This window comes from Astyanax mexicanus, chromosome 3 (assembly GCF_023375975.1).
Source record: "Astyanax mexicanus isolate ESR-SI-001 chromosome 3, AstMex3_surface, whole genome shotgun sequence".
Taxonomy (NCBI): domain Eukaryota; kingdom Metazoa; phylum Chordata; class Actinopteri; order Characiformes; family Acestrorhamphidae; genus Astyanax; species Astyanax mexicanus.
The window spans coordinates 57,624,128-57,650,545 of record NC_064410.1 but is presented as its reverse complement, the minus strand read 5'-3'; the positions used below and the strand labels follow the sequence as shown (position 1 = coordinate 57,650,545).

General features: G+C 38.5%; 1 protein-coding gene and 1 long non-coding RNA gene across 2 annotated transcripts in view; one reads left to right on the top strand and one right to left on the bottom strand.

The window, feature by feature from the left end:
• Positions 1-26,418, top strand: part of LOC103043027 (interleukin-4 receptor subunit alpha) — a 679,179-nt gene that overhangs the window by 581,382 nt on the left and 71,379 nt on the right. The gene's annotated exons all lie outside the window — the stretch shown is intronic.
• LOC125799266 (uncharacterized) overlaps positions 2,877-26,418 on the bottom strand; it is a 52,769-nt gene continuing 29,227 nt past the window's right edge. Inside the window, exon 3 of the long non-coding RNA XR_007438101.1 lies at positions 2,877-3,332. This is a non-coding gene — a long non-coding RNA (uncharacterized LOC125799266). The remainder of the gene's footprint in view (positions 3,333-26,418) is intronic.

The window sequence follows — 26,418 nt, the reverse complement described above, 5'->3', positions numbered from 1 at the left end:
CAGCCTGACAGGCAACCGTGAGTGAGAGGGGAGATGAACAATAGACCCTGCTAGGGGTGGGTGATATGACCCTGAAAATATATCACAATATTTCATATTTCAATATATATATTTTTTTCATTTTGAGAATAAAAAACTAGTGCAACAAAAGATATGTTACAGTTTTATATTGTATCATATAGTTTTATATAGTATCATACAGGGCTGCAACGATTAGTTGATATAATCGACAATGTCGATTATTTAAATTTTTCGAATTTAAATTTCATTGTTGGGACAGAAGAAACTTGGTCTGTGTCTCCAAAAGTGCCCAAACACAACAGATTACGTATTTACACTTAATATCAGTACTCTCCAGATTTAAACAGCATCCAGACATTTAAATGCCTTTGAAATCTCATGTTTTTAGAGATAGAGGACATGTCAGAAATAATCGCTGACTAATCGACAAATCGAAAAAAGGATCCTCAGAGTAGTCGATTACAAAAATAATCATTAGTTGCAGCCCTAGTATCATATAACAGAGTTAAACATATAGTTTTAGCATAGTTAAACATAGTAAAACATATAGTTTTAACATATTGTATAAAGTATTGGGCTGCAACTAATGACTATTTTGGTAGTCGACTAATCTCACGATTATTTTTCCGATTAGTCGATTAGTCAACAATTATTTTGCCATGCACTTCAACTCTGCATGCTGTGGGTGCGGCTTCTGTTTCTACCTTTTTCTATCACTTTAAAACGATAGAAACTGCTGAACATGGCCTTCAAATATCCTGAACATTGCTGTTTAAATGTGGAAATTGCTGCTATTATATATTAATAATATTTCTATATAAGTATATATAATATAGTGAGGAAATGTGTTGTGTTTAGGCGCTTTTGGAGATTGAGTGTAAACTGTGTGAGTGTCCGCAGTAATCAGTGTAGTGCTATGAACTAACGATTAGTCGACAACGAACATTTGGAGTCGATTATTTTTCAGATTATATCGACTAATCGAAGCAGCTCTAATAAAGTACTACTAATAATTGTAATAAAATAAATAATGTAACAGAAAGTAATGCATATAATGTATAATAATGTAACAAACCATCTACCACAGTACTGAAGTGCATAATATTAAATATTCATATACATATAAACTGCAAGCATAATCAATTACACAGAATATACTAGTTAAACTTAGCACTAAGGGTACATTAATTATCAGTACTTATGACAGAATGTGTCAACTAATTATTAGTGTACACTAATAACCATAAGACATTATTAAGACAGTATTAATCAATACAACATTTTAAACTAATATCTCAATTCAGTATTATTTACAGCATTCTTAAACAACTTTAAAATGTAATGTTTGTTTTATATCTTAAACAGTGTCTATTAATAATTAGTTGAAAGATTACTTTGTTACTTAACAATATTAATTTCACAAACTTGCAAACCATATTTTTTAGACTATATAATGCGCACCAGATTATAAGCCGCACTATAAATGAATATATATTTTCTGGTCTATTTTTTATAAATAAGGCACACTGGATCATAAGGCACATTAAGCGACACTAGTAAGGATGCCTACATAGAAGTGAGTAAGGGTGTCGCCATGTTTCCCTTCTAATGGGGAAGCTGGGGGAAGTAAATTCTTAAAAAAAAAAAAAACATTTTCTTTCAAAGTCAGACAAGCACTGGATGCTTGATTTCTCTCCTGAGAACCAGTTATTTAAGTGAGTAAAGCGCTTCCATTTAGGTACAGTAAGCTTAGATTTCCAATATTTTGTCTAAGAGTGAGTTTTCTGTGAAGTTTCTCCAGCACTAAGGCTGGGTCCAGCAGCATTAGCATTTGCCGCTAACCGCAGGGCTAGTGGGAGATGAATGCAGCTCGACAGAACTAGACTGAGGAACCCTGAGTGTTCTGGTAACCCAGGATGCTATTAGCCAGCGTTTCATCCTATGTAGCTTCTTTTAACACAAAAAACACGCAGACTACAGACTAAAGTTCAATATAGTTGCCTCAGAACAGAGAAAGAGCTAGCGCTGCAGTTAGCAGCTAATGCTAATGCTGCTGCACCCAGCCTTAGTGCTGGAAAAACTTCACTACTGAAAACTCACCCTTATAACTCTGTACTTCAGTGGAGTGACTTTACTGCTTCTTAATACTTGACTGGTAGAATTCATACATAAGGAGCACTGTAGATTTTGGGGAAAATTAAAGGATTTTAAGTGCACCTTATAGCAAACTGTAAATAATGTTAGATACCAAATTACTCAAAAAGCTTCACAGTAGATAGTAAAGCAAATCATAAATAGAATACTATTAAAACAGATTAAAGCAGCAATTATCAATAACAATATGGATTTTTTTTTATTATTAAAAAAAATACAACAGTGTTATTGTGTATAATACACTATGGCACATCCGTAGAACTCATTTACAAAGCACTAAATCAGGAAATCACTACATCTCGGCAATCTGCGCCTGTAAAACCATAAAACCAGCAAGAAACAGTATGTTGTGTCGCTGTTTGCTGCTGGTTGGTTGCTGTTGGTGGCTGTTGTCTCTTTATGTGCGTTTAGTTTAGTTTAGATTAGTTTTCTTCCCCTTCATTTTCATCACTCGGCTCCAATAAGAAAATAAACACGCCACAGTAATTGCTCCAGACCCCTCACAGCAGTGGGCTGTCCATTCGCTCATGAAAAAAAGATGTGTGGAGGGCTTTTTTGGGGAGGGGGGCTGCAGATGCCAGCTGAGCTGACAATATGCTCCTGGTCCTCGGCCACATAAAGACAGGGCGGAGCCCCCCAGCCCCTCGGCCCCTTAGCCCCTCGGCCCCTTAGCCCCTCGGCCCCTCTGCATCATAAAGCCATTTAAATCCCAGAGCAGCGCTGATACCACTACTACTACTACTACTACTACTACTCTGGACCGTCGGCTGGAACAGGGAGGGCTGGACGGATGTGCCAAACACTTTAGTGAAAAACATGATAAATAAGTAAATTAATAAATAAATAAATCCACTGATTCACAAACATTGAAAAAATGGTGGAAAAACACACAAAAAAAGTCCCCCGTTTTCCGAGCAGCGCTCAGAGACAGATATAGAGGTGGTGCTTATCGAGGTCGAGAGGCTGATTAGACGGACGTGTTTTGGCCGAGCTGCCGTGGACAGAATGAGGACAACGCCGGAATCAGTGGGCAGCAGAAGTTTCAGGCCGGGGCTCGCTCTCCACTGCTGTGACCCGATAAACACGCCCATCACTCTGCTGAGGATTCTCAGAGGGTTTGGCCTTCCAGCCTGCTTCCACCAGAGCGGACCCCTGTCCTGTAAATATTGCAGTAAATCCTGAGGCATACAAATCAATTTGGGAAAAAAACAAGAGCTACAGTATAACTCAGGAGCCTTCACATGTCCACACTGAGGTACAGGCTGAAAAATAATGATGGCAACCAGGGATCTTTGTAGAGAGAGAGAGAGAGAGAGAGAGAGAGAGATGCCATAGAAAAACTTTTTTTTTCCATATATTCTCCTGTTTTTTTTCCACTAGTGATGCCTCAAAACACGGAGGGTGAAGACTACTAGCACATGCCTCCTCCGACATGTGAAGTCAGACTCCGCCTCTTTTCGAACTGCTGCTAATGCAGCATTGCCTCGGAGGAAAGCGCAGCAACTCGGTTCCGATACATCAGCTCACAGATGCAGCCTTGTGCTGATCCACATCACCGCAGGAGTTATGAGGGGAAAAAGCACCAACTACCCACACAGAGAAAGAGCAAGTCCAATTGTGTGCTCTCTCAGGGCTCTGGAAGCTGATGGCAAGCTGCATGACCAGAATTTTCGAACCATCGCTCTCTCAATCATAGTGGCAGTGCTTTAGACCCCTGAAAAACTTTATTTCTAATTTTTAAAGATTAGTAAATTAAAAAAAAATGTAATTAATTCAAAGAATTAGTGAGAGCCATGCTTTTTGCACCATCACGATACCAAAAACACACCGACACTCACCCTAACTCAAGCTATGTGATGCGTAATTGACTGGTGCGATATAGATCACTTAAATAGGGCCCACATTTTTCGGGGCAAATGGCTCTATTTGCAGTTCTGGGTTTGTCACATGTGAACCCATACAAATCCAGCAGCATATTTCTGTACAGTTTAATATGAAGCAGTGGAAGATTATGGAATATCAGGTAATATACAAACTCAAACTTGGATCCTATTCTCACCACAATCAAACCTCTTTTTTGGGCAAACCTCTTTATTTATTGTGGACAGGACTGAGGACCATATTCAAGTGCTATTACTGTGTTCACACCTGCCCAACCGCATTGAGGGTTAAAATACACCATTAAAGTCTGGTTTAACTGGATTAAAAAGTGCAATTATAAAAATGCCTTTATAACTTCCTTTTCTATACATCTCATTTTGTCCTATATCAGCTATTATTCAAAATTTGGTTGACATTATTTAAATTCATAGCCACTCCGCTGTACAGTACATGCTGTCCTGAGAAGGGTCAGAGTGGAGAAGAACTAAAGGCCCAGCTACAAAAGAAGTAGAATAAAAAAAATCTCTCCAACAGTCATTGAGAGATAGGAGCACACTTCTTATTCTTGTGTCAGCAAGGAGTGTCAATATATATATATTCTGCAAAAGTTCCTAGCAGTGAATTAATGCTGAATAATATCTTTCTTTACATGCATAAGAAGTTTACAAAGCATGAGAAACAATTAAAATAAAACATTTTACATATTGACTCATACATAAAAATCAAAATTTCCATTAAATACTTACACAAAGAATATATACCAAATATCTGGCAACTATACATACACCACCATCACTGATTGGTGGAAACTTCACACTAGACCTCAAGCAGTTTGGACTGTGTGTCTCTCCACTCTTCCTCCAGACTCTGATCCCTTGATTTACAAATGAAATGTAAAATTTACTGATGATCAGTGATGGTTTGGAGAGACATGTCATCTGCTGGTGTTGATCCACTGTGTTTTATTATCAAGTCTAAAGTCAGTGCAGTTTTGTTTTCCCACAAAATCTTACAGCACTTCATGCTTCCCTCTGCTACTGACAACTTTTATGGAGATGCGGATTTCATTTTCCAGCAGGACTTGGCACACTGCCCACACTGCCAAAAGTACCAATTGGTCTTATAATATATTCTAATTTTCTGAGACACAAATTTCTGGGTTTTCATTGGCTGTAAGGCATAATCAACAATTCATGAAATAATAATACATCTATATAATATATGCGTTTCACATTTTGAACTGAATTACTGAAATAAAGTAAGATTTCAGTGATGTTCTCATTTTTGAGATGCACCTGTATAAGCCAGAGTAGACCACATATGAGTGAAAGTTACACAGAAAATAGGCATCCAGTCCTTTGTTAAACAAACAAATGCTAAGGCTAAGTTAGTTCAGATAACATTACGATCCTACCCCAGTACAGCTTGAATCTACCAGCTGGGAAACAGCCATTTTTACAGAGGTAGTAAAGTACCAAGAAACCAAGTTTATTAAGTAATGCTGAATGGTTTAGGGTTTTTTTATATATCTGAAACATATCAAATGAAATATAGTTTGGCGTTTTTAAACACTTACTGCCGACATTCAGCATAGTAGTAAGGCTGCAACAACTAAACGATTTAATCAATTTAATAACTGAATAATCGATTAGTTGTGTATACGTTATTATAGCCAACCCAGTTAGCATTAGCAGTTCCCCTGCCATAGTTTTAGTCAATAATACTATATACTATAACAATTAAGCGACGTTCTATTTTTTTCTTACTCAGTGTTACTAGAGCTGTTAAGAGTAGTTAAACAATATGTGCCACATTTTTTGCAATTTTTTATCTCACTCATGTTTATCAAGTTTTCAAAGTTTCAACCCAAATGCAGTGGCAATTACAGCTTTTTCAAGGTATTTTCTGACTCTGCTTTTGCATGGAAGTGTTTGAGAGTCACAGCCAAATGTATATTTACATTATGTACAATGTTGTTGTGTTATTAAAAAATGATAATAATAAAATTAATATAAGTGACGGGTGAATTTTATTGTAAACACTTATGTTATATTTTAAATAATGGTAGGTTCTGTGTTCCTTGTACAATTACAACATACATATTAGTTAATTAAATCAAATTGAGTTTTTTTTACTTTTTTTATCAATTAATTATTGATAATTGATTATTCACAAAGATAGTCAACAGATTAATGGATTTTTTAAAATAAGCGTTAGTTGCATCGCTACATAGTAGCACTCAGATCCACAATGCTAAGCTACACAACTGATGATGGGGCATGGGCTGAAGGGGAAGAAGTGAAACCATGCTGCCACTGCTGAAAAAAAAGTTCTAAGAGGAAACCATATACTAGTGGAGTTATTTAGAACTGCATGACCACACCTCTAAGTAGGCCTGTCACAATAATATATTTTTTTTTGCGATACACGATATTTTTGTAATTTGTAAATATCTTAAAAAAGCAATAAAACATATTTTAAAGGCAGCAAAAATTTAATTAATCATTTATTATAATTACTTAGGGAATTATATTTTTATTTCTATTATATATTTTATTTCTACTGTAGTCCACACTGTGTGTATGGAGTCACAATTACTGAAGCATGACTAGTTAAAATACTGTTCACTGTTATATATGTGAACAAACATACAAATAAACACAATAGACGATATCACGATTATCAAAAATGATTAAGGTCATATTCATTTATTGTATGATAAATCGATATTGCAATTATTGTGACAGGCGTACGCCCAAGTGAAGAACTACCTTTATCTTTAAGAACACACAGTTTCTGAACTCAGTTAAACACTCAGTGACTATGAGGCACATTTACTACAGCTGATGCTCCTGTTCGTGACTGTTCTCTCAGGTCCTCCTGGGTCAGTGATAAGACCGGGTCTCCGACTGAAGCATGAGCAGGACGGTTAACCTCTGCTACGTCTTCATGGGCCTGCCGCCTCTTGTGATTGGTAAATGTTTTCGGCGATGCACGCACGCACGCTTTTCTTTTCCCTCGGCCATTATTGCAAGAGCAATGCCTGAACAAGTCAGGCAATAACAGAGCCAGTGCTCCATTACCCCAGCTTCCATTCATGCTAATGATGTGCACCATTACTCTTGCTCCTGCTTTGGCTTCTGTGCCATTTCACTGACTTATGGCACTATATATAACAGGCAGAATCATGCCGGATGTAAAGGGGGCTGTTTACGGTGCACGCGGGCCGTGAACGGTGGAGCACCAAAACAACACTCAGGTGCTGCCACGTTTCTTCCTTTTCTTAATTTTTCGTCATCTTTCTCCTCACCTTTTTCTTTCTTTCCTTCCTTCTTTCCTTCCTCTGGATTATCCAGTGTGAACGCATGTAATTAGGTCTGCGACGATATTAAACTCGTAGCCAAAGAGAGGCAGCATCAAAAGCAGAAAGCACAGCAAAACAATTTTAAGCCTAATTTGGTATGAGACATGACTGTCCCAGTGGCGGTGCGCAACACAGTCAATTACGATAAGGATTAAGCGCGCGCAATCAAAAAGATAGAACAAGATAATGTGCCGAGATACATTCGGAACACAAGCAATTAATTGAAGAAGCGTGACACCGAGCTGCTCAAGATGAAGGAGGAGCGGAGGTTTCAGCACTTCATCATTATTAACGACAAAGACGCCCGCCTCCACTCGCAGTCTCCGGGAAGCCGGGCTGCGGCAGCTCGGAGAGAGAGAGAGGGGGGAAAAAGGCTGCCGTATGGTTCGGGAGAGGCAGACGGAGCTGTCAGAGGGGCCGTCCGGATCCTGTGGCTGCTGTCTATTACTCATGTGACTAGTGAACCCGCCAGGCGGAAAACGACTGGGGTTCACGAGGTGATTAATGAGCTCTCGACCGCCACCCGTCAAAATATGATGCCGATTGTTAAGCCCCTGGACCTCTCGCAGGACAGGGCCCTGGAACACGCTTTCATCGAAAATCAATTTGGTGTTTCCCTCAAAACGGGAGTCGCTGCGTCTTTATTCATTAACACGCTGACATTGTGTTTAAACTGTGCGGCTGGCTCCGGTCCCACAGGCGGGGTGTGTGCTTGCTTTTTTCCCCACTTTAAAGGATTTAGAAGTAAGGAGGCAGGCTATGCTACGCTTCTGCATGTAAGGAAAGGCAGTGTGCAGGTCCTGGGCGAATAAGGTCAAAAGCAATAGCAATTGTAGTAGTGCAGTGCAGGGAAGAGAAGAGAAGGGAAAGGTAGGGTAGTGTAGGGTATGGGAGGCTTCCATCGGTCCGTGAAGAGATCGTCTTGTCCAGGACAGGGCAGCATAGGGGACACATTACGCTGACCTGACGTTCCTACCTGAGAGACGAAATGTAACAATATATTAAATGAATTAGTTTTCCAATAGGCCTGCAATAAAACCCAACGATCCAGCAGTCACCTTGTGCTAATATTAGAAATAGGAGCAAGAGAGAATGGCAGCCGGGATGCCATCATTCATCGGCTGGAGGAATAACGAGTTCGCCTCGTGCGCTTGCTTGCTTACATACATACTTACTTACTTACTTACTCACTTCCTTCAGTCAGCCTCACCTCAACACTTGGCTGCATCCCTGCATCCGCCACATTAGATGCATCGGTGGGGGCTACGCAGTGGCCATCAGGTTAGCCCACAGGAGACTCCAGCGGAGATGGAGCCACACATTTGATCTGCGTATCACGGTTAGGGGAACGGATGTGACAGAACGCAGGGCGCTTGATAAACAGGCTATCTAGGGCACACACCATCTTAGACGCCTCTCTGGGGGCAGTCGGGAAAACCCAAGGCATTACAAAGAAACCCAAAGCAAATTATCCTGACAGGGATGAAACAATAGCAAATTGGACAAATGATATAATGTGAGGCCTATGGTCCCCAGCAGAGCGTGGCTGCATGGCGGCGCTCGTGGGGAATTGGAAATAAGAACAGGCTTTGATGGTAAAGGTCAGGCAAGACAGTAGCTCTCAGCATGGCCGCCTCATTGAAAGATCCCAAATAAAACCCCTCAGAAACAATCTTGCACTCAGCACGCCCGTCGTAATGTTGTTGTTAATAATGCATTGTATATAAAAGGGACCCAGTTTTTATTTCTCAGGAGAGTGCCTCCTGGCCTGCCAGCTTGTAACAGGGAGATTTGAGGAGCAATTTTTGGAGATGCCACTGACAAGCTCACGGACATATTTTTGTTCTGGAGACTCAATAAATCAAAGTGCTGGTATTTCACTGTCATAAAGCTCCTGTCCTTCCGTGATAAATAGCCCCAGTGTTGGACAACTGCAGCAAATGAGCCCCACATCAGGGGAGGAAGAGCGGGATTAATATTACGAGAGCTGGGAGGCCAAGCGTCGGCTTTTATGACCCGCCCGCGCCACTAAATACATTCTGACAAATTCCCATTAAGAGCGTATTCATTATTTTGTCCGCTTGTGAGAGGAGTGCACAGGGTGTCAGAGCAATTTTCAAATGACGCTAATTTGAATTCAGTGCACCAATGAGACAAAATGGAAGTTGCGGCGTTCTCGTTGCCTCGGGAGGACGACTCTACCTCTCCCTTCTTCTTCTTCCTCCTCTTCTGCTACTGCTGCTTCTTCTTCTGCTTCTTTTTTTTTTTCCCCACAGCGTTTGATTTCCACTGGTAGCACTTTGATTCCACTTTGACAAATCAATTACGAGTCAGTTCAAAGAGGCCCCGAAAAATGCCGGCTTGATTCCACAGGCCAGAGGCCACTGCCGGGCGCTGGGTGGGGTGAGTTCAGCTGTGAAGCTTTCCCATGGTGGGGAGAGGGTGTTGGTACTCTCGGTCTAGAGCGTGGTGCTGTGTGGTGCTCTGCTGCAGCAGTGGGCTGAGGCCAGTCCTGCTCATTAATCACCCGTCGCTGACAACGGAAGCGTCCTGCCTGCTTTGGTTAGGGTTAAACAACTATCCCACCATCTCGCTTTCCCCATTACTGACCACGGAGGGTCTGAGCACCTGGAAAAGAGATCTGAGCGAATGCGGGGGGTGTTGGGAGTGCTGTGGGTGTTGTCTTTGTTTACTCAGCCCCTCACCAGAACGGCGAGTGGTGGCCTGCCTGGGTGACAGGGACAGCTGGCCATTTGGACCAGAATACATACCCGCATCCTCCTGACCAGCAGGGGGCCGCTTGCACAGGCCAGTCCAGGCCAATTGGAGAGAAAGAGAGTGAAAGAGAGTGAAAGAAAGAAAAAGAAAGAGAGACAGAAAGAGAAAGTGTCGCTTAACCATATCTCCTGCGTCATTACTGCCTCATTCGACCATGCTAACGCTATCATCAGGCTAACAGCAGGACTCAGCGGGACTCTGGATGACTCTGGTCAAGTCTGTGCGACGGCAGCACCAAGTCACACGCCACACTTGCTCAGTGCACGATGTTCAGTTTGATGCCCACCATCATCCCCCATCTCTAGGGTCTAAGGAATCCCCCTCTTTAGCGACTCGCTCCCTCCTTTCAGTGCTAGCGAAACCCCCTAACCCCACAGGCAGCAGGCAAAGCAGAGGGTAGGAAAAAAGACGGGAGGAGGGCGCATTACCATGCATTTGCATCCCTGCTCTCCAGACACGAAGGCAGATTGATTAATGGAGACAGGGCTGGTGGAGCCATAACAGGGCTCCTGCTCAGGTTAAGTGGTGCTTAGATTGTTTTATATAGCCTGTGATTAGGGGATGAAGCTGAAGAGTTTTGATCGCTCCGAGTTCACACCCTCTCTAATCAGTGGGGGCCTTTCGATCCAACCTGCCCTGGCAACTTCAATCAGACATGCCTGCACCACTGTTTCCCCCAACGCCTGACAGCAGCAGCAGAAAAAAAAAAAAAAAAAAACACAACAGGGAGATCGGCCCCGGCTAATGAACGTTTAGTGTCACCTATCATTTCCAACAAAATGAAAAGTGGTAATACATTTACTGCTCTTGAAATGTCTATTCTTTTAATGGTGAAAGGGACCATTAGTGGCAGTAAGTGTGGGAAGGAAAAGGAAAAGAGAGGGGCGGAGGCAGATCAGGCAGCTCAGGCAGTGATTTTAAAACTATCATGGTTAATCAGTCAAAGATGTAACAGCCATGATTTACAGTACCAGTCAAAAGTTTGGGCACACTTTCCCAATCAGAGATTTGTTTCTCAGATTAATTCTGTAGATTAATATTAAAGACATGAAAATAAATAAGGGACACATATGGAATTACAATTATTGTACAACTATTGTGGCTACTATTGTTCACTAGCCCCTGATCTAAACCTGATCAACTGAGATGCTGATTTAAGGTGATTTGGGATGAGCTGGAGCAGCAACTATTGTTCAGCACCTCCAGAAACTCCTTCAAAACGCTGAGAAACTAAGAGAACTATTCCTGATGACTCTCTCTCATGAAGTGTAGGGCTGAAACTAATGATCTATTTAGGTAGTCGACTAATCAGACGATTATTGTCGATTAATCAGTGATTATTCCCCCATGTGCTCCATATCTGATTCGCTTCAAAATGATAGAAACAGCTGAACATGGGATTTACATACAATTGAAATGTACAGAACAAGTTCCTTTAAATGTGGAAAGTGCTGCTATTTAGTGAGTAAATGTGTAATCTGTTGTATTTAGGCACTTTTGGCGACGCAGGGCGAGTTGAGTGTAAACTGTGTGAGTGAGCACATTACCCTTTTCCCTTTGTGTTTCTGTCCCCAGTACTTTATGTCGTGGTACTAATTATATCAACTATTAACTGTAGCCCTAATGAAAACACTAAGATTAAAATACCAAGAGTGTGAAGATCTGTTCTCCAAGATGCTACAAATGTGCGACTTAGGAGAATCTAAAGTATAAAACATGTTCTGGTTTAACACTTTCCTGTATAGCTTTAATATAGTGTTCAATATTAAATTTACAATGTAAAAAAATCATAATGTATTACTATTTTTCTTTTACATGTTTTTTAATGACCTCTCTGTGCATTTTCTAATTTGTAAAGCACTTTGTATGACCGTTGTGTATGAAAGGTGCTATATAAATAAACTTGCTTTGCCTAAAAAGGAAGAAAACATTGAATGCGAAGATATTAGGGGTGTCACGAAATCGATCGAAATTATGTCATGGTCTCGAGCATTGAAGTCAAAAAGAGGATCGACGATCCCTCCCGCAAATGGCGCAACACACTGTAGCTCAAAGAGCAGCCCTTTCTCCAGAGAATGTGGACATTCTCATCTTCTTAAAGAAAAACGTGAAAATATAAAAATAACAGTTGTTTTGTCTAGCCTCAAATATGTTAATAGTTTTGGTACCTTAAGGAGCATCTTTCTCTCAGATAAAGTTAATAATATATCTTTATTAAAGAAAAAAACTTGTCATTTTCAGGGACCGAAAAAGTCTTAAAGTCTTATTTTCCTTGTTTAAGTGTTATAGAGTTCAGTTTGTTAAGGCTCTAATTGTTCTATTTTTTTTGTACATGACTGTTCCTGTATTTTTTATTATTTATGTTGTTATGTACACACTGCTGCTACCAAAGAAATGCCACTAGTTGGCATTACATATATATCTTAATTAAATTATTTAAATTTGACCATTAGTGCCTAATGTGGTGTATTACAGATCACTTGTATCACTTTGCATCACTTATATTAAGCCCACCTTTTGAAATAAGATATTGTAAATTAGATGAATCAAACCAATGACTGACCATAGACTAATCTAAAACTGGCATAGAAAAAAGAAAATCGAGAATCGAATCGAATCGTGACACTAAATTTGGAAATAAAATCGAATCGAGGATTTAAGGAATCGTGACACCCCTAGAAGATATGTATGCAAACTTTTACTTACTGGTACTGTAGGTTCTGTAGGATCTATATATCGAAATTTCAATGGAAGTTAATGTAAAAAGGGTTTATTTCATGTAACTTTTTAAGTATTTCTATTTGTCCTTTTATCAAGAATTTTTGGCACAGTGTAAGAGACAGTCTGTTCAAATTATGTAGAAAACTAAAAATCCACAGAAATGGAGATACTTGTTTTTCATTGGACAGTGACGATTTGCACTGTCTAACAAATCAAACTACAACATTATTAATTAAATAATTTTAAGTGTAAGACCTAAAATAAAACTCTGAGTCAGACGATACAGAGCTGAAGTGAGGTGTACTGCACTGCATCGCTCAGCAGACAGAAGGAGAGAGTATTAGCCACTGGCCTCCGATGATCACCCCCACTTAACCTTTTCACCCTGCAACCCATCTCCACAACACTGCTCCCAGCACAATAACACACACACTCTCTGTTTCTAAAGGTGACTTTTCACAGGATACAAAGGATAAAAAACATACACACACATTCATTCTACAACAGTTTGTTTTGGCTTAAACATTTGCTTCCATGGAAACTGGTACAGAGCCTTTTCACTCAAAGTTTTAGAGTCCTAGTTTATGGATCCTATTTCTGACTCTAAATCTAAATTATTCTTTAAAGCTGTATACTACACAATAAATAACATTTCTCACTTACTAAAGAAAACTTGCTCCTGGGCTCCCCCTACAGTTAGAAAGTATACCTCACACTTTTAGCCATCTATAGAGGACACACTTTACACAACCTGAAAGATGAAGAACCATCACTAGAAAAGAAAGAAGCATGTGGACTGAGGTCATACAGTATTATTACACAACTGCACCCAAAATGCCCAAACTCTCACATTTAGAAGGTCGCTATGGCAAAAACAAGACAAAATATTGGTAAATTGAGACATATGCACTTATATTAAGCAACAAAAAAATCTGCCAATGAGGTTAGCAATTTTTCTTAAAATATCTTAAAATCTTAAAGTCTCAAAATGAGTAAAGTAAAACTTAAAGCAAGTAAAAGTTGCCGATTCTGTTGCTTAACTTTGGACACATGAATAAGAATAAATTGACATGTGACTTCTTGTTAATATAATGTGAAAATTGTAAGTAAGACTGATTATTATTAAGATTATTTATTCTAAAATAATGACAAAAAGATTTATTGCCTTGAAATTAGATCATTTTACCTGCTAATATTTTGATTTTGCAGTGTATTAAGATGGACAGCATCTCAAAATAAGTGAAGTAAAACTTAAATCAAGTAAAAATCCCTAATTTTGTTGCTTTAATTTCAAATTCAGAGTTTAGAGTTCAAATTACTTAAAATAAGGGGACAATTGTGAATGAGACTGATTAAGATCATTATTCCTAAAATAAGCAAAATAATCGAGACAATAAAGACAAAAAAATCTTTTCAAATAAAAAAAATATTTAAAAGATTTATTGCTTTGAAATTTGATCATTTCACCTGCTAAGATTTAGATTTAAATACAGTTAAATTGAGCTTAACAGTTCAGATTTTTGCTGTAATTTTAGAGTAAAATGCCCTCCATCACTGATAAGGGTATACTGTATGTCGTATGTTGAGGAACCTTGAAAAAAAGGTTCTTAGAAAATACACTTTTAATCACGTTTTAAGGACATGCTTTACACAAGTTGAGTGATCATAATCACTAAAAGTGAAAGAAGCATGTCAACTGAGGCGGTGAATATTACAGAATGTATTACATGAATAGGCATTGTCCTGCTCATCTCACCAGAGTTTTATAGTGGAGTTACTGGCATTCTGAACCCATAGTAGCAATAATTACAGGTCAATGGAGCTTAAAAGTTCCAATATTTGCTATAATTTTAGGGCAAAATGCCCTTCATCACTGTTAAAACTATACTGTATGTTCCTTTTAGGGTTTCTACAATTTGAAACTGTGGAGGAACCCCTTTTTTAAAGGTGCTTTGAGGTACCTTTAAAAAAAAAAAAATTAGAAGATAAATGTTCGACAGTACCTTAATGCATTAAACAACCCATATAACCATATTCTTTGTATAGTTTCAGTAAAAAAAACACTGTAGATACACTTTTAATCACTTTTTAAGGACACACTTTACACAAGTTGAGGGATACAGAACGATCACTGAAATGTTCCTTGAACTGTGGAGGAGCCCATTTAAGGTGCTTCAAGGAACCTTAATAAATGTTTTTAGAAGATACAGTTGCAAAAAAAGTATGTTAACTCTTTGGGATAACTTGGATTTCTGCATAAATCAATCATTAAATGTGTTCTGATCTTCATCTAAGGCACAACAATAGACAAACACAGTCTGCTTAAACTAATACCACACATAAAATGATCTGTTTGCATGGTTTTATTAAACACAACATGTTAACATTCACAGTTAGGGTTGGACAAAGTATGTGAACCTTAGGCTAATGACTTTTCTAAGAGTTAATTGGAGGCAACATCTCTCAGACCTAGGTTCAAGAATTGTTGACTTGCATGAAGCTGGAAAGGGTTACAAAAAAGTATCTCTAAAAGCCTTGATAAGTTCATGTGTCCACGGTAAGACAGACTGTCTACAAATGGAGAAAGTTCAGCACTGTTGCTACTCTCTCTCTCTAGGCGTGGTAAAGTCCTGCAAAGATGACTGCAAGAGCACAGCGCAGAATGATCAATGAGGTGAGGAAGAATCCTAGAGTGTCAGCTGAAGACTTCTTCACAGACATATCTGACACAGGCTAACATTTTTGTTGACAAATCTACAATAAAAAACATTATGGGAGGACACCATGGAGGAAGCCACCACTGCTCAAAAAAAACATTGCTGCACGTTTGAAGTTTGCTAAAAAGAAGAACACCTGGATGTTCCACAGCACTACTGGCTAAATATACTGTGAACAGATGAAACCATATATATTTTATAGTGCAGTTACTTGCCTTTATTGACATTCTGAACAAGGGGTGTGCCATATCGTATCGTACGCGATATCGCCAACATTTTGAAATATCGTGAACGATATTATACCCTAAAAATATGGTATCATATCACCCACCCTAATTATTACATCAGGGTACTACTTTTTTTGCTGTTTTTAGCAAAAGAAAAATTCACACTGTTCTCATTTTTTCATTATATATCTACTAGAGCAGGGGTGTCCAAACTACGGCCCGCGGGCCATTTGCGGCTCGTTTCCTTTTTTGTAGCGGCCCGGGAGGTATTTTAGAAATAGAATGAAAGTTGGCCCGCTGTTAAGCAGGGTTTTATAATGTGAGATTCAAAGTTTGAACGCTAGGTGTCAGAAACGGGCCAAAGAGTCTTAAAGCGGAGAGGGTGCGCAATTCTAGCGTAGAAAAACGGGCCAAAGAGTCTAAAAGCGGAGAGGGTGCGCAATTCTAGCGTAGAAAAACGGGGCAAAGAGTCTAAAAGCGGAGAGAGTGCGCATTTCTAGCGCAGAAAAATGGGCTAAAAGAGTCTAAAAGTTATTAAGGAGTAATTAAGGAGTTTAATATTAAGAGACATCATGAAATTAAACATCAATTTGAAAAATCTTAGCTTACACAACACCAGCAAAGATAAAGACAGTAAGTCAAGTAAAATGATCTGTAAATGAAATAATCAGGAAAAAAGTATTATTTAAAGTGGTATATTTCATTATTTCTTTTATTACAGAGTCTGTGGTCCGTGACTTCAAATAGATTTCTCCTTCTGGCCCCCAACAAAAAAAGTTTGGACACCCCTGTACTAGAGACAGACTATATCTGTCCAGTATCATTTATTTTACTTTAATCCTGAATATATGGAGATATTTGGAGTGCATTGTTAGTATCATGACATTCTGCATCATTGACCTCTATTACAAGTCTGATTAAATTCTTGTACTTTTTAATATCTCAGGTAGGGGTGTGACATAAATCGTATGCAATAATTAAATAAAATTTTCATTTTGTTGCAGTAGTGTGTTATTGAAAAAATAAAAAAATGTATTCATATCGCCAAGAGTACAATTATCGCGAAAATACCATGAAATATCGTGATATTTTTTTAGGGCCATATTGCTCACCCCTATTCTGAACACATAGTAGCAATAATTACAGGTCAACGGAGCTTAGCAGTTCAGATTTCTGCTGCTATTTTAAGGTAAAATGCTACAAGAACCTGCTCTGAAGCCTGTAGCACAGGCCGCTACTGACACATCAGCTCAGCTCATCCCCCTCCCCGGCTCTCCTCTCTCAGCCGGCGTGTACAGAGACACAGATACAGAGACAGAGAGAAAGCGGGAGCTTGAGAGGATCCCAGGCAGCTCATCTGTCAGGGGAGCGTCTCATAGCGCGGCTCGCCTTCCCTTTCAAACGCACTGGGTAAGTATTTTAATTAGTTGGCTAATTGTCTAAGTAATTGGTAGACAACTTAGCTCAAAGAGTAATCAATCTCAACAGGGCTGTGTCCTATCACATCAAAGCATCTGTAATTAAGACCGTTAACTGTGAGACGCCTGCTCTCCAGCTCTCCGGCACGGCGGCGTGGGTGAGGATGATCCCCGATAACGCCAGGCTGAGGAGGCTGAGGAGGCCGAGGAAAAGCCTTCAGTCCTGAGAAAGCAGAGGGCCTTCAGAACGGAGGACCATAGTGTCTCATAAACGTCCAAAATGAAGAATGAAATTAAAAAAAAGAAGAAAACGAATGTATTTCTAAGTGTGAGAGAAACCAATTTTCACATCGCCAAGACTTTTATTTTATAAACGACTCCTTATTAAAAGTACCTTCTACTGTATTTACTGACAAAAGCTCGTCTTTAGTCAGCAGCCTCGTTATCAGTCAAAGAACGTTATAAGAATGTAACAAATAAATGTTCCACGAACATTCTGAAAACGTGAGACATAATGATAATAACGACTTGCATCACATTGTAGTATCACATTGTTATTAGAACCTATACAACTAGACGAAAACTAACATTATGGAAACATTAAGTAATATTTTAGGCTCAAATTCAAATATTGAAGCAAGTGATGTTGCAGCGACGTTACCAGAATGTTTAAAAACATTCACTAAAAACTTTGAGACCTTTTTTTTTTTTTTTTATTATTTCTGATTTTTCCCCATTTTCTCCCAATTTGGTTATCCAATTGTCCCACCCCTTTGTGCCTCCCCATCACCGGTGGCACCTGACTAACTTCACACATCAGTCAGAGGACAACTTTGAGTTAAGAACGTTAACGGGTAACATTCATAAAACGTTTTACTACTTAAAAATTGCCTCATTAGAAGTGTGGTGGGCAATTTATAATATATTATAAATATTTGCAATTTTCTCTCATTTCTTGAAAAACCCTGACGTGTATGGCCTAGGACTAATTGGCGTTTTCACACCAGCACTCTCTGGTTTGTTTATAACCTTTAGTGCGGTGTGGATCAAAACAACCAAACCGAGATCAGCTAGAGGAAATGGTCTCGGTCCGGTCCCAAACTAACTCTGGAGCGGTTTGCTTGTGGTGAGAACGTAATCCGGTCTCGATCCGAGCCAGCTATCAAATATACACCTTTTATTTAAACTAAATTGCTGATAAGGTGCAGTTTATTCTCATATATTAGCCAGATAATGCCAATTACCAAAGCTAAGAACAAACGTTGTCTCTGCTGCTCCATGTTGTTTACACGCGTGGTTAGTGCTGCGTTTGCTGCTCGCAGCAATGCAATGCTGGTGCATTTATGAAGCTAACACCACTACAGCTAATGATGCAAAATCGAGGCTAATGATGCATGGACTGAGGAGGCCACAAAACGTCCTTTAGCCGTCAGAAAGCAGAGAGCCTTCAGAACAAAGGACCGTAATGTCCCATAAATGTTTAAAATACATAAAGACTGTATTTACCGACAAAAGCTTGTCTTTAGTCTGCAGCCTCTCCAACAAAGAACGTTATATGCTCCAAGAACATTCTGGAAACGTAAGATATATTAATAATAATGATCACATTGTAGTAGAGGTGTGACGAGACACTAATATCACGAGACGAGACGAGACACGATACTGGGTTCACGATAACGAGACGAGACGATATTTAAAAATAAATTTTTTAAAGAAAAAGTCAAAAATTAAAAATGGCTTGAAAACTAGAGTTTTATTTGACAAAATCACATAACGCAAACTTAACAGACTGGTTTCTCTCACACATTGATTCTATAAGAAATAGAAATAAGAAAAAGAATGAAAAAAAAAAAACTTTTCTAGGTCTTATATAGTGCAAACAATAAGTGCAAACCACAAGCAGTCATATTAAGACTATGGTTTGTGTTTTTTTTTTCCTAAATCTCTTGCAATTTAACTATGCAGAACCATAACCAGTCATATTAAGACTATGCTTGAAGTGAAACAGAGACAGATTTTTTAAAAAAATACAGTACAGAGCTAAGGGATTAGTACAACTGCCTACAACGCATAGGGGCGCTGCACTAAAGGGGGCACCAAATGAAAGCACCAAATAAATTTTCTCGCAGGAGAAACAGCCAATCAGCTTGCTGGTTCTGTCATTACTAGCGCGGTGGATCTCCTCCCCCCCCCCGGGGAGCTAATACTCCTAGCACTCCTGCTGTGTTGCCAGATCCCGCTTAAAAAGTCCGCACTTAACTATTTTTTTTTCCCGCGAGACAGGTTAAAGCTTGATGAAAAATAACGAGATCTCGTCACACCCCTACATTGTAGCATCACATGGTTATTAGAATTTCTCTCAAGTAACTTTCCCAGCAATGTGAATACTAACATTTTGGAAACATAAAGTAATATTTTAAGCTCAAATTCCAATATTGACGCAAGTAATGTTACCAGCGACGTTAACCTAAAACCTTCTGAGAACATCCGGAAAACTAAAGACAAAATGAACGTTTTAAGATCATTAAGTGTAACGTTCAGATAACGAAAACTCAAAATACTGCAATCGTTATCTGCCATTTCCTCTCATTTCTTCAAAGACACTGATGTATATAGCTTGTTTTCACACCAGCATTATTTGGTCACTCCAAGTACACTTTAGCTGTGAACAAACGCTGTCTCTGCTGCTCCATGCCGTTTACACGCACAGCATGTGCTTCATTCACTGCTCTCAGCAATGCTGGTGCATTTGCGATGGTAACACCACTACGGCAATGTTGGGTGAGGCTAATGCAGCAAAATCTATGCTAGAACTACAGCAGTGACGCATGTGCTGAGGAGTCTGAGGAGTCTGAGGAGGCCAAAAAACATAATTTAGCCTTCAGAAAACAGAGAGCCTTCAGAACGAAGGACCATGATGTCCCATAAATGTCCAAAATACATAAAGAATTTAACCTGCTGTCAAACATTGGAAATGAGCAGAAAGAAAAGGAATGTATTTTTAAGTGTGAGAGAAACCAATTTCCACATCTCCACAACTTTTTTTTTCTTTTTATAAGAGATCTCCTTATTAAAGCACACCTTGTATTTAGTGGTAAAAGCTCTTCTTTAGTCAGTAATAGGGAACATTGCCTCATTAGAAGTGTGGTGGAGCAATTCGCCACGTCCGATGCGTTTTTGCTTCGTTCAAAACGCTGCAATCAATATGTGCAATTCCCTCTCATTTCCTGATGCCTTTGCTCTAGCTATAGGCAATTATGAGTTGTGTTTGGGAGGAAGAAGACTAATCATTTCTTGAAATTCTCAATTTGGGGAAATTTTAATCTCAGCATTGTGGAAAACAAGAAGCATAATGAACAATTATACAAACAGTCAATTCCTGTGTTGTGCTGACGACTTAATTAAAATTACTATAATGAAAAATGAACTAGTTACAGCACGGAAGCCTACTTATCAATTTTCAAAAAAGGGAATTGAAATCTTTTGGCTCCCTGCATTAGTAAGTTAATGAAAACGACCCCGGCTCGCCACAAAGTGTGATTTATTTTACAAATAAATGAAAAATACCAAAGGTATTATTAATTACAGAGCCCAAAAACTCAATTCCAGCATATCAGAGAAGATGTATAATGGGTGGGAATGAATCATGTAATTCATTATGGTATATGATTCTGTTCCCTCGCAGTGTGGCTAACGGGCTGCATGTTACTCACAGAGTGGCTCTGCTGCTGCTTATGTAATAATAACAAGAAAAAAAAAAAAAAAAAATCAAAAAACAGCAATGGATCCCCGGTATTTAAAGGCATAGTTATAGAGATGCTCTTTATTGTGAATGTGAAGGTTATTTGACACAAAATATCATATATATATCATGACATCTGTTATATTTCATGTAGCAGTTCATGATCAGAACAGACTATAGCCTAACATATGAAGGACCCTGAGGAACATGACTGTGAATAACACATGGTGTGTTTGTGATGCTAATGATACAATGATAGCGATGCTGGGTGATGCTAATCGTGTGATAGTGATGCTATCACACCACATGAAGGATGTTAAGCAAGGCCAGCTGACTAAACAATAGTGATGCTAACAGAATAGTACTGATGCTAATGGCACAGAAGTATCGCTAACGATAATGTTGCAGTGCTAACAGCAATCTAACAGAGGTGATATTATCCGTAAAGTAGTTATATAAGGTGAAGCTGGCAGCCCACTGCTATAATTCACAGTCGCTGTGTTATCCCATCCAGTTTTGAATAGCAGGGTTATGGTATTTCTGTATCTGGCACTGTTTTTTTCACCATTTTCTCCCAAATGTACACTCATTAGGACTCCCTCTATCACTAGTGATGCCCAAACACCAGGAGAGTGAAGACTAGCACACATGTGAAGTTAGACTCCGCCTCTTTTTGAACTGCTACTGATGCAGCATTACCGAGAAGCATCACAGCGCTAACACTCGGATGAAAGCGCAGCGACTCGGTTCGGATACATCAGCTCACAGACGCCTTCACCCTTAAAGTGATGAGGGGAAAGAGCGCCATCTACTGTACCCACCCAGAGACAGCAAGGCCATTGTGCTCTCTCGGGGCTCCGGTAGCCAATGGCAAGCTGCATGATCGAGATTTAAACCGGCGATCTCCCGATCATAGTGGCAGCGCTTGGTCCACTGAATCACTCCGAGGTCCAAAGGAGCAGTTTTTACACAGCAGAGCGTTTCTATATGATCAGCACATTTCTGAACTACACAATAAAATAATAATCATGCTTACTAAGTTCTGAATTCTGTTTTTTTATTCTCACACAAATTAAACTACTTACCAGCACACACTGCTGACAGTCCTCACTGGAGATAATGATCTAAATAAATGTTAAATCAATAAATTCTGATGTTGAGTTTAGCGTTTCTAATCACTGGTTTAATTTCATTTCATTTTAAACTGAACCTGAGTGAACGCTAGGCTGAAAGGCTGATCTGCTGGTTAAAATATCTGGTAAGGAAAATACACTAAGGATAACATTCGATTTAGTCAATCTAATAATACCATATTTTTAACCCTATAAGGCACACATAAAATCCTTCCAATCTGCTTCTTATGTATGAATTTTACCAGTCAGGTATTAAGGAGCAGTAAAGCCACTCTGCTGAAGTCCAGTGTTATAGGTGTGAGTTTTTAGTGAAGTTTCTCCAGCACTGAGGCTGGAGCAGTATTAGCATTAGCCGCTAACCACAGTGCTAGCTCTTTTGCTGTTTTTAGGTGAGTATATCGGACTGTCACCTGAATGTTTACCATGTTAAAACAAGCTACGTGGGACGAAACAGTGGCTGATAGTGCCCTGGCTTACCGGAACACTCAGGGTTCCTCAGTGAGGTGCTGTCTGGCAACATTTACTAGCACTAAACGCTGTTAGCCTTGGCTAGCGCTGCTACTAATCGCAAAGTTAAGAAATGTGTGTAGATTAACATTCAGTTCTCATAATTCAGCAGTAACACCCCTGTTCCTTACTATTACCACTTAAAATGCCCCTTATGTATGACAACAGACCAGAAAATAGACATTCATTGATAGTGTGCCTTATAATACAGTACGCCTTATAGTACGTAAAATACAGTAATTAAAAAAAGTCTGTATAAACTTCACAGCATATATATTATTCCAACCAGTAACTTTTCAATGTCCTCTACCAAATATGTGTTTACTGCATCTGATTCAAATATAAATCAATTTAACTACAGTAATACAATATACTGTACACTGTATATTGTATATATATATGGGAAAAGGGTAAAAGAATGGCGTAAAGAGCTAAAACTTCAGCAGTGCTGGAGGCTGAGATGTTCAGAGGCGTGTGTGGGCTGTGAATGTACTCATCAGTACAGATCAATGTGGATCACCCTGCACCACTTTGATCCAGCGCACACCTAAACAGTGTGTACACCACACCACGACCGGGAGGGCTGTTAGTGACCAATTTACTGGAATACGCAAACAGAAGCTGAACTGTACTGGAGTCAATTTGAGAAGCACTGCTGAAGTAGACGAGTCACACAACATTAACAGTTGTTGACAAACAACAAACTAAATTATATCATTACTGTCCTATAAAAGTCTTGTATCAATCAACTGTGTCACGGAAGCTTCCCCAGAATAATAAAAACTGTGTTTATAATTTTCGGGCGAATATCAAAACTCTATAATCTGTTACATAACAGTCTTAACTCACTATATTTACACTAGGGCTGGGCAATATAGCGGAAAGATACATAAATATATATACAAGATATATAAATACCATATAGTAATATTGCACTTTTGCAGGGTATCATCTGTGTGTGATTTAATTTCCCACACAGGAAATGGTTTGGTTTGCAAAGCGTTGACACAAAGCACAATACAGTCTCTTGTAAAATATGCCATATAAACATATTTAGGCCCATATTTAGATTATTTTAAAGTTATTGGCGTAATAAAGCTCATCTAGCACCAGTTAAGATGAACTGAATTCTTAATCTTCTTAATCTTTAATGGAACTCAGTGTAAAATCAGCTAAAGTATTTTAAACGTTTCTATTGGTCTATAAATATTTGTCTAGACATATCTACACAGTCTACAGAGCAGCTATAGGGTTCAAACAATGGAGAAAACTAAAAATTGGAAGGCAAATGGAGATCTATGCTATTTTTGGACAGCAGTGATATGGTGTATACTGTTTATACATTAAATAAATACTTAAAATTCTCAATAAATGCATTCTACAGCATTAAAATGCATGTTAAAATGTAACAAAATGCTACTCTGAGATACAGTTAATCATCTATATTGGTGCACTGTTAATGATATATAAAATATATACAGAGTTAAATGATCAAATTGTGTTTATAATTTTTGGGCGAATACTAAAACCCTATAACCTTTACATAACAGTCCTTACTCACTATATTTAAGGGTCATACTCAGGCAAGGCAATATCAGAGGCTAGGCAAAAATCAGGGACGAAAAATACAAAAACAAAATCGAAAACTAGAGAGATCATACTGGCAAGAGAAAATGTTCTGTATGAGGAAAACTGATAAAGAGAAAATAAAAGAGAAACATGCTATTTATTAGACAGCACTGATATGATTGTATACTATTTATTGGCGGTGGGCGATATGGCCCTAAAATCATATCACGATATTTCATGGTATTTTTGCGATAACGATATACTTGGCGATATGACAAAACACAGAATTTTGTTTTTTCAAGAATACACTACTGCACAATACTTATAATGCTCTCCAAATATCTCCATATATCCAGTGCTGCAGTAAAATGAATGATACTGTACAGATATAATCTGTCTCTAGTAGATATATAATGGGAAATAAGAACAATGTGATTTTTTTATGCTAAAAACAGCAAAAAAGTAGTACCCAGATGTGATAATTAGGGGTGGGTGATATTTCAGGGTTTAATATCGTTTAGGATATTAAAAACGTTTGGCGATATTATCACGTACGATATGATATGGCACACCCCTACTATTTATACATCAAAAAAGTACTGAAAATTCTCAATAAATGCATTCTACAGCTTTAATGTATGTTAAAATGCAACAAGAATTACAAGATGTTATTTTGAGATACAGTAAATCATCTATATTGGTGCACTGGTAATGATCCAGTCACTTGCATTCTAAAAAATATACAGACAGAAATAAACACATAAACGCAGTTATGAGTTATGAGGTTTTAATATGCCGAGCTAGTATAGATCTCAAACCCTGCTGGTTAATGATGTGTACACAATCTCAGCCAGCGAAGGAGGCAGGCTGTTTTAAATGATCAGATTACAGCGGAGGAAAACTGATAGCAGATGTATGCGTGTTCAAGCCCAAGTGGCTAATTACAGAGGGGCTACCCCGAGAGACAGACAGGAGAGGAAATTAAAACAGTCCTCCTCCTCCTCCCTCGCTCTCTCTCTCTCTCGCTCTCTCTCTCCCTCCAGCAAGGGCCAATACAGAGAATGGCACTGACAGATTGACAAATAAGGTTAATAAGTACTTTCCACTTCTCCTAAAGGCTAATCAAATATTAAACCTTGCAGTGTGGTCAGCAGAAAAATAACAAACAATCAGTGGAGAGGAATTGATTAGATTGATTTGCCAGTGAAGCTTTCGAGAAGAAAAAAAAAATCCCCCGAACGTCTTTGAAAACATTTGCACAGTCAAAGGGAACACTTCTCTCCTCGGCCTTTATAGCTCCATATAACAGCTTCTGACTTTATGGTGCCAGATGAGCACCGGCCTGTGAGAAAATCACATTCTGACAGTGTTAAATCCAGCACAGGGATTATTACACCCAGCAAAATACTATAGATTTTTGAGGAAAAAAATATATATATGTATTTTAATTTTATAATCTAGAAGTCCAATTATCCAATCCCTGCTCATATGTTCTCTCAGACTCTGGCTGCTGATGGCGAGCAGTGTGATACAGAATTTAAAAAAAATGATATCCAACAATCACAGACACCACAATACTCTGCAAAATTCAAAGCATCACAACACAATCCTCTTTTTTTTTCACATTTTCTATTGAATTAAAATTCCAATGAACAATCCAATCAAGAGATAGATACATAAATATAATAAATTGCAAATATTTACAGTCTTTGCAGACTTTCTATTTGTAGATCCAAATATAGTTTGCATATACATACATGAAATGTGGGATGCTTTTTAAATGTAAATCTAATGTTTAATGTTACTAAAACTAACTAAAACATGTTCCATGCACAAAGATAATTCAACATCAATATGATGACTAACAAATCTTATCTTAACGTTTTAAGAAACTCACAATGCAAAAACCAATGTAATAGAGTTTCTTGGTGTTCATCACAGAATAAGCTATTTGAATTAAGGTCTTTTTTTTTATTTGATTAAATAATGGTATGTTGGGTAGAATCTGTGTAGTATTTTAAATGTAATTCCCTTTATTTTATTAGTCACTGGAAATTGTATGAGGTAAGATCCAAATCTTCTTTCAGTCTATGTCTCTTATATCTTGGTTTCAGTAAAATATAACATGAGGAACTGAAACAATGTTTTGTGTAAAATAAAGCTCTAATTAAATTGATATTTTTGGA